Source organism: Aulonocara stuartgranti (genome assembly GCF_965226115.1).
Source record: "Aulonocara stuartgranti genome assembly, chromosome: 3".
Classification (NCBI taxonomy): Eukaryota; Metazoa; Chordata; class Actinopteri; order Cichliformes; family Cichlidae; genus Aulonocara; species Aulonocara stuartgranti.
In genome coordinates, this window is record NC_138941.1 from 10,044,482 (window position 1) to 10,062,659 (window position 18,178).

The 18,178-nt window shown below is 42.9% G+C and overlaps 1 protein-coding gene across 1 annotated transcript in view; it reads left to right on the top strand.

The window, feature by feature from the left end:
- LOC309703020 (NACHT, LRR and PYD domains-containing protein 3-like) overlaps window positions 1-18,178 on the top strand; it is a 198,082-nt gene that overhangs the window by 128,527 nt on the left and 51,377 nt on the right. The gene's annotated exons all lie outside the window — the stretch shown is intronic.

Sequence of the window (18,178 nt, forward strand, 5' to 3'; positions counted from 1 at the left end):
AATGTTGATGGCTCTTCGTGCTCAGGTTTAAATGAGACGTAATATTTGCTCTTGGTTTGGTTCTCCTGTACAGAACCTTGCAGTACAACAGAAACCTAAAAACATTATTTGTAGTTGTTATTCTTAGTTGTTCTGCTGCCTAAATACCACAGGGTCTGATTATGAAGTTATTGAGCTGCACATACTTTACGACCTGCTTAAGTTCGAGGTCACAGCGTCTGTAGAGCAGCTGGAACATAATGAAGTCTACAAGGTTAAAGTTTTCTCTTCAGTTATTGTTCTTTCTGCTGCTTGGTTTGATGGATCTGAGAGCTTTTGTTTTTATTATTGTTATTATAATTATCATTAATATTTTACTCTCTAGAAGCTTTAAAATAGTGTTTGTGTTAAAACATTTACGTTGGTCAAACATGATGCTCTAAATCAAATAAAAGTTTGAAAATAAATGATGTATTTTTAAATGCTGCAACAAATGTTCACAAAAAGTAACTATAATTAAAACCAGTTAAACAAAATCAAATGTTTGAATCATGCTTAACCAAATGCCAGGCTGGAGAGCTGAACCTAAAGTATACGTAGAAAGATTTCAACATCTGAGCAGTTTTTAATGTTTTTATCACATATAAATGTCACAGCAGTGGGTCCTGGCCCAATGCTTTGTGTTTTTGGTTTTCTTTGACTCTTGTTTTTCTTGGTTTTTGTTCTTCTTATTTATCAGGCTCTCAGTAATCTTAGTTCTCCCTCCCTCAGTGTTCATTTCAGCCTGTGTTTAGTTTCTGTTCCCGTGTCCCACGTTTCATCGTTTCATGTCGAGTCAGCCCTGTCTCTCTGTTTCCTGTGTCTCCCCAGTCAGCCCCGCCTCCCTCGGGCACTCATGTGTGATACAGAGTAATAAACCTGACTACATTTGCTACACTCTCTTTATTACCTGTTACTTTAAAATTCATACACTAATTATGTCTGCCCATCTCTCTAATGTGAAGGTCAAAGGTCAACATCCCAGTGACATAAGAATAATCCCAAAGGGGCAAAGGCAGCGGTTAATTTAGCACATTTAGCATTAAGGGTACAGCAAGGATATACTTTTACTTATTGTGGCAGGGGTGTGGTCTCTGGCCTGCTGCAGTGGAGGCTGGTGGCGGGACGTTGGACGGCACAGGTGAGGGTGATGGAGCTCATGACTCTCCCCTTTATAGTGACGGAGGAGACTGGCGTGGGGGAAGCGTGTAGTGGAGGAAGCCGAGGAGAGAGCTGGTTTCTGGCTACAAAGACGGCGTCAAACCAGAAAAGATTGCTTGTGGTCAAATGTCAAAGGAGCTTGCAAAGAAAAGCGTCTGGACTTCTTTAAGTTACTTGAAGACGTTTCACCTCTCATCCGAGAAGCTTCTTCAGTTCTAAGGTCAAATGGTGGAGAGTCCCAGATATAAACCTAGTGGGAGTATCCCCCCCCCCAGAGGGACAAAAGGACCCCCTGATGATCCTCTAATCGCCTGAGCCAAGGTGTGAAACTGGGTGTGGGCCCCAATCAGCCAGAGTTTCGGGTGAGTTCATTGTGAAACCTGGCCCCACCTTATCATGCGGATTCCTGAGGTCAGATGGCCCAGGATGTGAGTGGGCGTTAAGGCGTCTGGGAAGGGATCTCAAAACTGGATTATAGATGGCAGAGAGTTGATGTCGTAAACCCCGCCTCTGTTCAAAGATGGTCGCTCACAGTGGACATAGCTGCTTCTTTCACTCCTCTTTCAAACCATCTGTCCTCTCTGTCCAAAATGTGAACATTGGCATCCTCGAAAGAGTGTACTTTATCCTTAAGATGCAGATGGACTGCTGAGTCTTGTCCTGTGGAGGTGGCTCTTCTGTGTTGTGCCATGCGCTTGTGAAGTGGCTGTTTGGTCTCTCCAATGTAGAGGTCTGTGCATTCCTCGCTGCACTGTACAGCATACACCACATTGTTAAGTCTGTGTTTTGGCGTTTTATCTTTCGGGTGAACCAGTTTTTGTCTGAGCGTGTTGCTGGGTCTGAAATACACCGGGATGTCATGCTTGGAGAAAACTCTCCTGAGTTTTTCTGATACACCGGCTACATAGGGGATGACAATGTTGTTGCGTCTGTCCTTCTTATCCTCCCTCGCTGGTGTCTGATCTTCTTTTCTGAGCCTCTTTGCTGACTTTAAAGTCTAGAAGCGCTAGAATAAAGGTTTTTAGTGGTTTTATTATAAGGGTTTTATTATTATATAATAATGATAATAATAATATCAATAACATTGAGGCACATTGTGTGGAGGAGGTTCAGTCATATCCTGATCATCCAGACAGATTTGATGTTTGGGAACAGCTGCTGTGTAGAAATGGTCTGACTGGTCGCTGTTACTGGGAGGTCGAGTGGAGAGGAAACGTTTTTATATCAGTGAGTTACAGAAGCATAAGAAGGAAAGGAGACAGTTATGACTGTGTGTTTGGACTCACTGATCAGTCCTGGAGTCTGATCTGCTCTGATCGTGGTCCTCAGTCTGTCAGGCACAATAAGAGTCAAACATCCATCTCCTCCTCCTCCTCCCCCTCCTCCTCTGTCTCTAACAGAGCAGCAGTGTATGTGGACTGTCCTGCTGGCACTCTGTCCTTCTACAGAGTCTCCTCTGACACTCTGATCCACCTCCACACCTTCAACACCACATTCACTCAAACTCTTTATCCTGGGTTTAGAGTCTGCTATCCTGGTGCCTCAGTGTCCCTGTGCTGAGTGGAGTGTAAAGAGTGTCTCCTGTTACAGAAACACTCTGACTGTTGAACAGATAGTTCGGTCTGTACATGTCTGTCTCTTTCACTCACAAACACGTTTTCAGATTCATGGATTCAATCAGTTGATGTTTGAAACTCTTCTAAATGATTCCTTGTAAACTTCTTCAGTCACAAACAAACAGGAAGTGATGTCACATGTGTTCCTGTCCACACAGCAGAATGAGTCTATTGCTGACAGTGATGTACAAACAGAGTGAGCATTTCTGAGGCCCAAAATAAACTGAGTAGTTCACTGAATGAACAATGGACTGTGAGCTCAGTTCCTTCATCATTAGTATGGATTATATATGTATATGTATTATATTAGTATCATATATATCAGGTGCTGCTGCTTTCAGTCATTGTGTAAATGTGCTGTTTGTAAGCTTGTAAAGCTGCAGTCAGCTGAGACTGAAGAAGTCACCTGATCAGTGAGCAAACGTTTCTGAAAACGTCCAGATGAACAGAATCAACCTTTTGGGATCAGCCAGCAATGCAGCATCATTGTTGTTCAGCTTCAGAGGTTTGCAGGAATGAACTGATGACCAGAAACAGCTGCAAAGTCCAAGAAAATACCAGCTGGAGTTCAGCTGCATTTGAAGAAGTCAAAGAAAAGTAAGGATGGCAAAGGGCGACGTTTTCTTCCAAAGAGCTGCAAACATGGTCGACGCCTCATTAGAAGAATCATCTGGACATTTGTGAGGAACTCTAACCAAGAAAGCAACGTCACACAGATCCAACAGACAGTTTCCATGACTGCAAGTGTTGAGTGGAAAAATGCTACATTGCATTATTGCATCCTCTCACCACAGGAGGCGCTGTTGGCACCACTGATTGCTGATCAGCTGTTCTCTGATGATCTGATTGATACTGTGAATAACGGGACTCACTGAACTCTGTGACACAGTGAAGATTACAGAGTTTAACTTCAACATCTGACTGACGTCACACAGACAGAAGGATGAACCAGTGAGGCACAGAACACAGTTACTGGAGATACTGGATCAGCTCCATGTGAACCTCTGATGGAGAAGCTGCTGAGCCAGAGAAACATCAGGACATGACAGCAGCTGCACTTATCTAACAACATGTAGCAGAGCTGATCTATGTTAGAGGATCTATCACAGCAGCTGAAGCCAAAGTCCAACACTGGATACCAGCTGAGCCTGTGCTGAGTGTAGTGTTACAGGAAAAGGGCAGAAACACTGGTAGCTCCCAGTGATGCTGACTGGGGCACAGAGCTGAATGATGCAGCATCAGGACACTGTTTCAGTCTGACTGACAGAGAAACCTGTAGCTGTATCTACATGTGAGGCAGAGGCCACACAAGCAGCTTTCTATGTTTCACAGTGACTGAGATCTTCAGTGGGGGTGGACATGCTCCTGTACAGACCTCTGAGGAGAACCAAGGTGCAGTCAAAGAGTCCAGTCTGTCCTCACAGATGTGAACATGTGCTTTCATCAGGTCTGCTGTCAGCTAGCAGGCTCACATCAGAATCACTGTTCCTGAAAAACACAGTCTGTGTGACATCATCAGTCAGCTGATGGTCCCAGATCTGAATGGTTTCTGTCTCTACTGAGGAAGTCAGAGAATATCACTGAGGTGTGGATCAGGTCTGAGTGAGCTGTGGAGGGACAGCTTTAAACAGTCCACAGGTCTCACGTCCTGCTCAGTCTGGTAGCAGATACCTCGTATTGTTCCAGATGTGCTGACATCAGCAGCAGCACAGCTGTGTGATACCATGAATCTCAGTTATTGATCCAACACACAGTAAATACAAAGATCAGGATTTCTGAGAGTAATCATTATGAGTCTGAACACATGATCACTGAATGTTAGTCTCCACAATAATAAGCTAACACAAGCAAACACAGCTTTCAGCTCTTATTTTGAAACTGGCTTATTTAGAGAGCTGTGATGTGAGCGTGCCTGGCTCTGAGGCACTTGGGTCAGCCTCTGTTGTTTAGAAGTGTTACAGACTGTGAATGACACAGACCTGTCAGTTTCCATGTTTGTCTGTAACACAGCTCAGGGGCTCCATGCTGAACGCATCCATCCAGTGTTATTGATCCAGGACTGATACCAGCATTGGGATCAATACTACAACACACAATCACATGTGTCCACGTGATGTGTTTGACCAGCTTTATTCATTAATGATCAATCAGCTTATTTACTGCATCTGAGTCCAGCTTCATTTAAATGATCCAACCATGAAAATGACATCAGTCCTACAGAAGCACTTCATGCTAACAGGAAGTCATTTATTAAGGTGGAATAACACAGAGACACAACCACTCACAGCTAACCTGACCCCACTAACTGCATGTGTTTGGACTGTGGGAGGAAGCCGGAGTACCGGAGAGGACGCACACAAACACGGGAGAACATGAAGCACTGAAACAAAGATGGTGGATTTGACCTCAGGACCAGGCGGGGTTACGGGGGTCATGACCCCCCAATAATAGATCCAGCTACACTGAAACTGTCAATTTCATTTACTTTTCCTGTTTTAAAGCTATCAGGCTGCTTTGTGGCTCACTCAATACTAAACTAAGATACTTTCAGTGTGAATCATTTGCAGGAACACAGGCAGGATTTAAAGTGCAGAACTTTACAGTCTCTGTCTCAAAGTTGGTCTGAACATGCTAACAGCTCTTTGTTTTTCTCAGTTTTCACTGGTTTGATGTAATGAAAGAAATTTTAAAGAAGCAGACGATTGTTGTTATTTTATTTCTATAGTTTCATAAATCGTGGTGTGGATCTAAGTCAACATTCAGAATAAATAAGATAATACAGCACTTTGATGGTTGCCTTTGTATTTTCCCAGCAGTGCTCAGGTTGGTTCTCGGCTACATTTACATACAGATGTTAATGTGTTCAGCAGCTGGACTCATCTGAGGAAGGAACATTGGAAAGGTGCTCAGTGCACAACTGCATCACTAATTTTATGTAAGACCCTGTGTTTTATTGTATTTATATATTTGTAACATTTGACTCAAACACTTTTGGGAAGGATGAAAATGTTTTCAGGAGGAAGTTTTTCCTTCTGTCCGACTGCAGTACACACAACACTGCGTCTCCCTCCCTTATCACAGTTCCTCAGGCTGCTGATGAGCGCCCCCTGGTGTCAGTGTTGATGACGTCATGCACAGTGAAACATAAACAGTGTCTGTTAATAAAAAATCATGTGTCCATTTTCATGTTTGCATCATGTTTCTGTAAAATCATCAGCTGTTTCTGAACCTTCTTCATTGTTTGACTCATTCCAACAGCTGTGAGCTGTGATGGAGTCAGAGCAGCTTCATCACTGATGAAGCAGCTGTGATGGAGTCAGAGCAGCTTCATCACTGATGTTCAGGTGAAGCTGAACTTAATAAACTGTAGAAATGATCAGGATTCAGGTTGGATGTGTAAAACACTTCTGTGTGAGGTCGCAGTGCTTCATATGTGTGTGTGGGCTGAAGCACACACGTGTGAGTCCTCAGAGGTTTCACACACATCACTGCACACACTTATAATCCTAGTTTAAGCTTGTGGATCATATCGGACACATCAGCAGCTCTTTGGAGACAAAGATTTGAGATTTAAGCTGAGTCATAGTCTTTCTATCCATGGTAGCTTCCACTGCTGAGGCTCGGGAAACATGAAGAGGATGATTAAGAGCAAGCATCAGCTCTGTCTCATCTAACTACACAGTATTATGATCATGCACTTATGTCTCAAACTAAGACACAATGAGACAAAATGAGTTCTGTGAGTCTTTAGATTATCAGTAAATTCTGGTGACAGTTTGACGCTCAGTGGAGCCATTTTTGGTTTGTGATGAGTGTTTTGTGAGCTTCTGTTTTGTGAATCGCTCTTTGTAATTTAGAAGATCGTGCAGAAATGTGCGCGCCCTTATCTGAGAGGACACGGAGAGAGTGTCGCAGACTCGAGGTGAGGAGATAAACCTCAGAGCTGGACGGCCTGCACGTTACCCATGTGCATCTTTTCAGTGACATCAAGTGAACCCATAATAAGCATTTCTATGTCTTAGACATCATGTCCATTTCTAATGAGAGATTATTTTTAAATGAGGGAAACCTGGTCTAACAACACGCTTACAACAGAGCTAAAGGTTCACCACAGTGAGACGGTGGGACTCTGATAAGAACTGAAACACTGTGTATGAACAGCTGAGACAAAACTATATATAAACACTCATTTATTCCAGTTTAGTTTGCAATGATTTTAAAGTGGAACGATTCATGTTCATGAGCTGTTACAAACACAACTATTGATTTGTCTATATATGGTCGGACTACAAGGCTCGTGTTGAGGCTCTTGGAATAATGTGTGAATTACAGCAAGAAATGATGGTTTCCCATTTTACCAAAGTGGAATAAAATCACCACAGCAAAGAAATCATGTTATTGTCTGCAGCTAAAATATATGGTGAACATGGTTTTATAATAATGTGCAAACACAACCTCACTCTGCTCTATACGAGGAGCCAACCACAGCTGTCCGGGTCTTCATCCACCACCTCCACCATCTTTGCTCATCATCATTCACTTCATTGCTGATTGGTTTAAATCAAACTCCATTACAGGTTCAACTCCATTATATAACAGCATGTTGACTTTGGATCTGGTGTGCAGTGCCACCTTAAAAGATGAGGAAACTAAGAGATTACAAAAAAAGAAGTGGAGGAGTTAAAGAGCTGCAGCAGATTAACAGTTTCTGACAGTCATGTGTTAGAAATAGGACGATTAGATGAGCTGAGGGATCCATCTACTGCTCAGTGAAGCCTCATCAGAAACAGTCTCAGTGGAAGGATGGCTCTATTGTTAAGGAAGGACACAGGCAGAAAGACTGGCGTCTGTCACACAGGAACTGGACTGAAAATCAGCTGCACATATTCATCAGTACGTGCAAACATATTATAGGTGTGGAATTCAGGACAGTACCATCAGAAGTTGATCCACTGTGCAAATGTCTGATTGGCAGTGGCTTCATTTTTCACTATGAACAAACTGCTAATGCAGCATCACAGGACGTCAGCCATGGATTGGCCTCCCCAGACCTCAACATTACTGAAACATCTTAACAGAGGATGGAAACAAAGGGAACCAACATCCAAGAAAAGAGCTGCTGCTGAAAACTTCCTCACAGAAAACACAAACAAGCTTGACTAAGAGACTCCAGGCTGTGCTGAATTATAAAGGTGGACTGACCTCCAGGGTCCTTAGTATCATATAAGCTCAGTTTGTGTCTTATATACTTTCCATTTATATAACAAAATATATAGAAAGGAGGGTGGTTTAAGATGTGTGTAGAGTTTTATTCATTATCTTTAGACAAACAAAGAAAGCACCATCCATTCGTCTCCAGTCTGTATGAAAAACAGGGGAAAGGTCAAATTAAAACTTTGAAATTCCTTTCACAATAAATCCATAAATAAACAAAATAAAACATAGAAAAGTGTTTAAACCCACTTTTCCATGAAGCTGTCAATAGGAAATGTTCCAGTAAACATGTCTGTGTTTCTGCTGTTTTCCTTTCATGCGTCCACAGCTGACAGGTAACCCTATTGGAGTCGCCATAGTGACGGGTGGCGTCTCAGCTTCAGCGTGTTGATGGGCACAGCCATGGTTACCACAGCTGGAGTTGGTGTATGGCGAGCTGTGAGAGGACAGAGATGGAGAACGCACATTTAACTCTTTAACAGGAGATACGTTACGACTAACAGACGACTGCTGTCTACATGATGTCTTTGCAGCCCTTATGCTACATGTTACACAACTTTTCTTCATGCCAACAAGACTGAGGTGCCACATAGTCGACACATACAGCTGATTATGATGCATGTTTTACTATTGCTATGTTCACATCATCTGCTTGGCTTTATCACTGAAAGCCTGGAGATCCTCTGACGTGTGCATGGCTGATGTGAAGTATGATTAGTCCTACATGACATCAACAACAGAGGCAATGAAAGCTTTGTTGTTAACAGGTTGTAGGTAAAGTCAAATGTCTACTTCTACACTTGTGTTGGGTAAAGTTCTTCTCACTGCAGCAGATTTATATCTGTGCTTTCACAGGGCGTGATGTGGAGCTCAGCGCTGAGGTGCAGGTCTCCTTGGAGACGGCATCCTGGCTGAAATATTATCATGCTTCCAAAACATTTCAGCTTTTATTTTGAAAGAAACAAGACTTGAAAACGAATCCCCTTCTTCCTCTTTGTCTTTGTTCTTCAGAGGAGTGTCACCTGGACAAACTCAGGGCTGTTCTAGAGCCTTTCTTATTATTTGACTCCATAGAAATAAAACTGAATGGAATCAAACAAAAACTCCCAAACAGCTAAAACACTTTGCTTTATTCTCTTTTTTAACAAATACGTTGAAGTCCATCCATAACAACACAGCTGAGATCTCCTTTGTAATCAAGTGTTTCCATCCTTTGTACAGATCTGCATACAAAACAATCATTTACGTCCCACAGAAGTCTAGTTACACGTAACTATACAAGAACTGGTGAATGACAGAAACATAAGACACATGATCACAGGTGATAACAAAAAGAGAAAGAATTCATGTGTTAGTGATGTTTTTCAGCCCTGATGGCTCATGTTGGAGAAACAAGCTGAGGTACGTGGAAAGTTCACACACACAAGTGGGCGTGAGCGCACACACAGAGAGAAACACAACTGAAGCATCTGTTTGCTGTTTCTGCTTTCATCATCTCTGCTGCTGTGTCAGGCTGGGGTCTCTCAGTGACGTGGTTGAGGTGAAGTATGACGAGTATCCCTGATTCAGTCCATCGAGACAAAGGGCAAAGAAAGCTGTTGTTAACAAACTCTATGGTGATGTGGCATTTAGCTCTGACTCTACGCTCTGCTGAATCCTTTGAACCTGCTGATCAGTAAAGCTCTACGTGCTGCAGCAGATTGACCTCATCTGTGTTCACAGGTGTGGACCTCAGCGCTGAGGTGCAGGAGACTTTCATTCAGTTCTCCCTGCAAACAGCATCCAGCCTGGAAATACTGTCATCTTTCCCACAAATGGTGCTCTTATCTCAGAGAAGAAGTCTGATGTAAATAACTGCAATCAACAGTGATGTTCTGCACAGATCACTTTTCCATTTTGCTCTCTAGATGAGTCCCAGCTGCCTGACCTTGTGTCCAGGTGATTGTCTCACTGAGGAGCTTTTGTTCTGAAAATCTCACGTCCATCACCTGTTTCCTTTTTACTATCGCTGCTCTTTCTTTATTCACAATGCTCATAATATCACACAATTATATTCATCACCTGCATGTTTTTATCCAGCTGCTGTTAGAACCAAACAAATAAAAAGGATGAAAAGCCTGAAATCCTTTGATTTATTACATGTGAAACAAATATGAGAGCATCCCTAACAGCACAGCTGAGACCTTTGTTTTAATCAAGCCTCTGTATCGACACACTTGTAAAGATTCATATACAAAACATAATAGAATAAATCGATATAAAATACACATAATCACAAAAATGCAGCCATGTTGTGAGTTTGCATCTAAAACATGCATGTTTCCCTTTGTACAGGCAGATTTACAGCAGACAAAGCAACACGCTGATCGACTTTGACCGCTGCAAAAACAAAACACCCACCAAGTCTGAAGTCGATCAGAGGAACTGTTGACAGACTGACAGACAAACAGATGCTTGATTCATTAGTGCGATTAAATGTTCTTCTTTAGCAGCATCACTTCATGTGTTTGTGTTCCAGGAATAAAGGTCTGTTTAAACTGGACGTCTCCTCAGCATCACTCGTGCTGTCATGGTTTCAAAGCTGTGCAGAAAGAATCTGAGGGATGATACAGAGGTGACCAAAGTTACAAACATCCAGCTGTGCTGCAAATGTTTGCAGAGCTCCAAACTCTTTGGCTTTCTGCAGAGCAAGTATGGAAGAAGCACCTGAGCTAACTTCAGTTTAGACGATATGAGGAAAAATGCTGCTTCCCAAAGTTTCCTACAAGTATCCAGTTTATATTTAGAGAAGCGAAGGCTCTTTATCCTGACAACTACTCCCTGGTGGATCCCTGTCCTGTGACAGCAGCAAAGACTGTGTATCAGTATCATCAAAGCCACTTCAATAACCAGTGTTTAAAGCTCTCTAGCAGATGGACTTCAGTGGCAGCAGCCTCTGTCTGCTGTGTACAGAAGGTTCTCTGATGAAGCACACAGCAGATGCTGCACTACAACAGCAGCAGCAGCTCAGCTTCAGTTTGCTTCGACGCCCTTTTTGACCTGTGAAACAGCAGAAAATGAAACATTTCAACACCCGTTTGTTAGCGTGAGCTATTCTGCTGTTTTTCATCATTTCACAGGTGAAATAAAATCACATTTACTTCCTGTAGGAGTGATCGTGTCCAGCCTGACTGAGACCATGTGCTCCATCCTGCACAGGTAATAAACCTCTGACATGAAGGGCTGTCAAGTAGTTTTAGACAAATGGGGGTAAAAGAGACGTTAAAAGCTTAAAGAGAAACTACATTTTCTAAGAACTGTCTGACGTTCACCTCTCACACAGTGGATACGATTCTGCCCCCGCAGGAATAATCTTTGTGGTTATGAAACTGTCCATGTGTTTGCAGAAAATGTCACATGTTCAAAGCCATCCCAGCACCTGGGGTTTGTATAAGTGCAGCTGCTGGTGGGGAGATAGTCTCACTCTTCTATATAAAGAGTCAGCAGGCAGCAGATCTTCATCTGTGATCTCCTCCATCATCACGTCTTCACTCTTCAGCAGCTATGGCTTCACTTCGTGCCCTTCTGGGAGTGGTGCTGTGCTCCTCATGGTTTCTGCTTCTGCCTCAGGCCGACTTTGATTTACAGAGTCATCCATAATATTTTTTATTTTACTGCCCATCTATTTTCATACAAATGTCTCCGTCTTATGGAAAAGGGGTGGAGCTTATCCAACGAGGACAGGCAGGGCCCCCCCAGACAGTTTAGCAGTCTATACAGGAGGCTGACCTTTGCAACATGTACTTCTATAATGACTTCACCATTTAGGTTATTTGGTTATGTTTCACCCTGGATTTTGTGTGATAATATTTATTTTGTCCACTGATTTAAAAACAACAAACTATATGAATATAAAACAGAGTGAACAACAAAACATCAGCTTTGGAAACTTTGATGTAAAATTCTGCAATTGTTTTCTCAGATATAGCATAAATCAAACTAACATACATCAGTGTGTTATTAATGTGCACACACACACACACACACACACACACACACACACACACACACGTGTTACAATAAACAGCTCTTATGCTTCTGTATGATTCTCAGTGCTTTCCATTTGCGTGTCCACAGGTTGCTGTAAGTGCTGCTTGACTGCAGTTTGCTCTCATTTCAAGTGGTTTGCTGTCACAAAGCCAACAGGAAGTCCGGCCATGGTTGAGCCAACTGAAGATGGGTTGAAGGTGGCGTCCTCGTTCCCTCTGTGAGCGCGAGAGGACAGACAAAGCAAACACCGTTTGGACAGCATTAAAATATTTACACTGATGATTAATGTTGTGTCTTTGCACCTGTAGCGATACATGTTGGAAAATGGAGACTTTAGCCACCAAGACTGACGTGCCTGGAAACTTCCCTGTGAGTACGCCCACAAAGACAGGAAACAGTTTAGCCACCGCGGTTAATCCTCCATCATCATCATCCAGTATTTTTCACATCTTTTCTTCTGCTGTTTCCCTTGTTGTCAGTCACGGGGTTTGTGACTGAAATGCGTGTGGTCGACGGGAAGCCTGACGAGTACGGCCTGAATCATTCCATCAACACCGGACGGAGTGAAACCTTTGTTGAAAACAGATTATATGGTAACGTTGCATTTAGCTTCAGTAAACTGTGAAGTTACAGCAGCAGATTTACATCACGTGGCTTCACAGGAAGTAGTCTGGACCTCAGCGCTGAGGTTCAAGCAGCTCTGCTTGCAGACGGCATCCTTCCTGAAAATGTTCTTCATCTTCCTAAAACCAGAACTTTTACATTGGTGCTGAAGTTCTATATAAAAACAGCCTGAAATACAAAGTGATGTTGTGCACTGATTACCTCACACTCTCCATGTTTCCTTCTACAGAGGAGTGTCCGCCTGAGTGTTTTGTCTGATCTGTTGTTGATCGTCTCATTGACACTGCATGCAGATCTGACACCAGGGCTGGACTGGGACAAAAAATGGTCCCGGGCATTTTGACTGGAGACCGGCCCCCCAGGTATTAAAGGAAAAACCATGAAGCCTTTGAATGAAAACAAACGCTGTTGTCACAGTGATGGACGCTGTCTTGTTGGTATACATGCATCAGTCTAATAAACTTAAACCTGCACCATCCTCCCTGTCCTGGTATTCTAAACAGGAAGTAGACTGTTGGTCGAGTTAACCTCCTGAACATCTACAACACACGGTGGAAACCTGACATTAAGACAGAGACTAGAGGTGAGACATGATCATTGCTGATTACTGATGACAGATTTAGATATGTTTTCATAAACCTTTCATTTGCCACATCAATAAACAGCACGGCAGGGCAAAATATGTTTTCTAACATGGCAACCTTTAAAAAGTGAAAGGAGACAGAAAGACAGCTGAGAAAGAATCAAACGGACTTTTTGATGCATTTTACACACAGTACTGGTGCAGAATCTAGAAAATGTGGGAAACACTGGCATCATATGCAGTACTTACTTCTGAAGAAATTATGATGGGACCCTAAAAAATGACTATGTACAATAATGGATTTCTATACATTTTACATCAGATGAAAACGTTTGTTGTAAGATTCAGATAATTATTTATTAAAAGTGAGACATTTTAAATGAGAACAAGAAAGAAAAGTATTTCTTTGTGCCCCCCTCTCCCTGTTAATGCCCTACCTGCCCCCCTGGCAACACTTTGCTAGACCCGCCCCTGCACAGTTACCAGCTGTCAGCTACACAAAAAGGATCCTGGTGTTATTTGTCTCTCAGAAACAGTTCATAACTTCAACTCATTTTTGTTTTGTCATGTTTTGTTCTTTACATTGTCTTTCTTCTATATAATTGTTAAACATTTAATAAATATGTCTACAAAAAGATTTTAAAAATCAGACATTTCACACAGACACCCAAATGATTTCTGACTGATGAAGGGGGCTGAAGGTGCCCTGCTCTTGCCCAGCTTCTGCTGCTCTCTCCCTGCTCACTGTCAGCAGCTGGCAGCCTCGGTCCTGCCTGAGACTCTTCATCTATCAGTGCCAAAGAATATGGGAAATAGCAACGCACAACATGCACATTACAAAACAAGCACATGAATCAGCATTACATTCATTAGTGAAGTGCTGACGTTCGTTCCTAAACTTTGGGCCTTAATTAACATCACTGTGAACTAATGTTTGCTTTGCTTCTTAACCAGTGAAGCAGCGAGGGGCTTTCTGAGGTTCCTGCTCGTAAATGCCCAAAATGAGTCGAGTATTTCTCTGCAACTACAAACTCTGCTTTCATCAGAGGTGTAAATATTACAGCACTGTGTCAGAGTCACTGAGGCTGGAACACAGAAAAAGGAAGTAGATGTATTTATTTTTAGACTTTATTGCCTGGAACCACTTTAAAAATACGCTTTGGGTCACAATTAACTGCAGAAAACCAGGAATCCACATATGAACATTATCTGTGCAGAGATTTATGCTTCTGAAGGTAAACAGTGAAAACTTGCAGCACTAAATGCACAGATAGCCAGGCGTTTCACATTTTGGGACCATCTGCCAGTTTTCATTTCTTAGGTATTGAAGAGCAGAAATGATTGAATTTTATTTACATGCTTAAAAATGTTTGCTTTTGAATATTATTTGAAGAATTACCCACACACTCAGGCACTGTGGGCCTGTTTCCCTTTGCACAACCGAGTGTTGGAAACGGGCCTTTTCTCTTTAAACTCTGAGGGGCTGTAACTTTGGCTTCTATTGGCAGATTTGCATGATTGACCCTCTTTTTAAAATAGTTTTAGCCAAGAGAATCAAGCTAACATCACTGTTTTTACGTCAGCTCACGTCACACGAGCTGTTTCAAGAAAAGTCCTCCTGTCACACAGCAATGCCTACATGAATCACACCACTCTGCTTAAATAATAATAATAATGTTTAGTGAAGCAGGTGAAGCAAAGGGCTGCTTTTAATAGGCTGGGAGACCCAGGTGTGCTGCTTTAGCTGCTGAGCCTCTCATGCTAGCCTCCATCTATAAGCTGGGATCACAGGAGCACTGCAGTCCTGACTAGATCAAGGATTGTTATTCATGCAGGTGACAAAAGTTTACATTCACAGAGTCATAGGATTGAGCCTGGTTTGAAAAGCAGCTGTTTAATGCAGCTGCTTAGAGTTCACACACAGTAGAAGAATCAGACTTGAGTCACATTTCAAACACTGGAAAAATACTCAGCAAGTAACAATGAAAACAGCACAGACTCAGTATATCCTGTTCAGTCCTGTGTTTGATATGAATGTGCTGTTCAGAGAGGATCTCATGTCCTCTTTTACAAAGCCTTTGTTTCATGATGTTTGTGTATAAATGAATGTAGGTGTGTTTCTAAGTGTGAAGGAGCCCTGGGAGAAAAGACTGAAGCTTGTGCCAAAGAACAAACAGGAAAGAAAGATCAGCATTAATGAAGACGAGCACAGAAGGAGCCCAAGCACGTGTTGCTTTTTCAGATTTCTCTAAAAGTGTGTGTTCATTTGTTCCATCCTTCACAACAAACAACAGCTGACAGACACACATGCACTCTGTGTCACTTCACAGGGGCTGATGAAAGTGGACACAGTAAAGGGAGAGCTGGACCTGCTCTACACATCCTGCACTCTGTTAACAGACTTTATTCTGCAGCATCAACAGATAAAAATATATGAAGATATAGAAACGTTTAACATTGTGACTGTTCACATTAGTGAAGCTGTTACTTTGCTGCCAGGTGGGAAAAGAAGCCTAAAGCTGAGTCTGATTAAACATCTGCTGCACCAGAGAGTTTCATGGCCCTGCTTTATCCTGTGCTTGCTGACCACCTTGTCCTGAAACCTCTTCATCATCCTCACAGTTGTGTGAAGAAAGAGGGAAGCAGGTGGAAACCATCTGTGCTGCTGTGTTCACTTGTGTGTGTGCGTCTATGGTCATATCTAATGTGTACCTACAGACAAACACAAACACCTGGCATTGCACAAGAGTCTCTATGGAGCAACCTGCAGATGTCAGAGATGTGATTAGAGGGTAAAGTGGACTAGTGAGAGCATCTATGTTGTTGTTGTCTGCTGGGGGACAGCATCAGCTCCAGAGATGCATCAGGATCAGCAAACTAATCTGCAAGGCTGCAAGTGTCACTGAAGGAGTTTGAGTCAGTGAGGGACTCAAACTCACACAGCTGCTCAAGAAGGCTCAGCAGCTGCTGTATTTCCTGAGGAGGCTGAGGAAATTTGGTATGTTGGCCAAGATCCTCAGCAGGTTCTACAGCTGCACTGTGGAGAGCAGCCTGACCAGCTGCATCACTGCATGGTACGGCAGCACTACTGCAAACCGCAAACGCCTGCAGAGAGTGATAACAACTGTGGAGAAGATCATCAGGACCCCGCTGCCCTCTCTGCAGAGCAGCTACCATCACAGAGTCCAGAGGAGAGACACACCTCTGCCCTCGAGACGAAGGTTCAGAAGTGTGAAATGTAGAACATCCAGACTCAACAACTCCATCTTCCCCACTGCTATCAGACTCCTGAACAGCTGACCGACCTCAAACTGCAGTTTGCACATCAGGTCACTTTGCACACTAAGTTCATTTTGCACATTAAACTCCATGTACATCCATGTACATCGACATCTGCAGACCACACGTGTCTTCAGTTACTTATTTGTACTTATTTGCTTTTCTTTCCAAGCTCCTTCGACAACATCATTCATAGAACAGCTTCCAGCTTCTTTTGCTCGGCTACAGTTTGGATGGATTTGCATTTAAAGATGCAACAAGACTAAAATGGTTAGGGTCAGGAGGTCAAAGGTCAGAGCTCCTGTGGGTCTGAGGGCGGCCTCACGCTGGAGAAGGATGAAGGAGTCTGACCTGAGCCAGTGTTTGACATGAACACATCAGCACTGCTGTCAGTGAGCCTAACGACAGCCGTTAGCATCATTTCAGTGTTTCAGTCATAAAAACACTTCCTGTCTCTGTGGTGGTTACAGTGACATCATGCAGTTTGTGCTTTGACCTCCAGAGGGCGACAAATCAGCACAGACAGAGAGCTCCATTCAAACTTTGCTGCCATCAGGAATAATTCTTCAAATATAATCATCAGTGTTTGAGCAGTTATGATATCAGGGACAATCTAGACATGTGTGACAATACTGAACATGTCACATGACACACCTCAAACATCATGTGATCCACTCTCAGTCTGCACTTTCATTCATGACTTCAACAGGTTGAAATGAGCTTTGAAGAAACATTCAGTGAAATAAATCTTTCATGGATTCATGTGAGCAGCAGATGAACTTTGTACCAACAACATCTTCAATAACAGAGTCTGAATGAAGCTCAGGTTTTGATGCTGCTCACTGATTGGACGCTTGGTTTCAGCTCTGCTCTCAGTCTTTACTGCACAGGTGAAGGTAGAAAGTGTGACTGGATCTATAGACTGGAAACAGAGAAACATGCTGAACATTTGAAGCTTTGCAGCAGAAATGTTCATGTTACAAATACAGCAGAGCTGATCTGGGATCAGTGTGTTCACACCTGCAGCTACAACAAGGTTTCATGTCTCCACACGTCAGCATGTGAACTTTACTCTGACTCAGTCTGAGCAGTCAGACGGCATATTTTTAAAGTTAACACATCAGCACACACAGAGCTGAGCCCCTCCCACCTGTGCTGAGTTTCAGGTGGAGCCCCGCCTCCTTCCAGGAAGCAGCTCACCTGTGTGTCCGTGTTTAGTGTCCAGGTGTGGAGTGGAGCTTGTTGTTGGTGTGTGAAGAAACTGTAAGTTTGCTTTGTTTCCTCCTTTAACAGTTTGTCTTTAGGAACTTTACTGTTTGTTCAGCTCGTGTTTGATTTCTTCACACAACAAACTGTGTGTGTTTGTATTTCCGGTCTCTCCATTAAAGTCAGTGTGTAATGTTTCCTGGCTAACATCAGCTGTGTGCAGCTTAGTTCAGCACAAATCTGCCGCTCCATAGTTCACGGTAACGGACTCACAGCTGGACCAACGAGGCCGAGTGTGTCCGCCACTCTGAGCTACGTTCGTGTTTGTGTACTTGTAGTTTGTACTTTGAGTTCACTCAGAGCCCACAGAGGACGCAGCGTACGTGATGACGTCACAGCCCTTTACCTCCTTTACTGTCACTGTGATTAATATTTACACACGAGACAC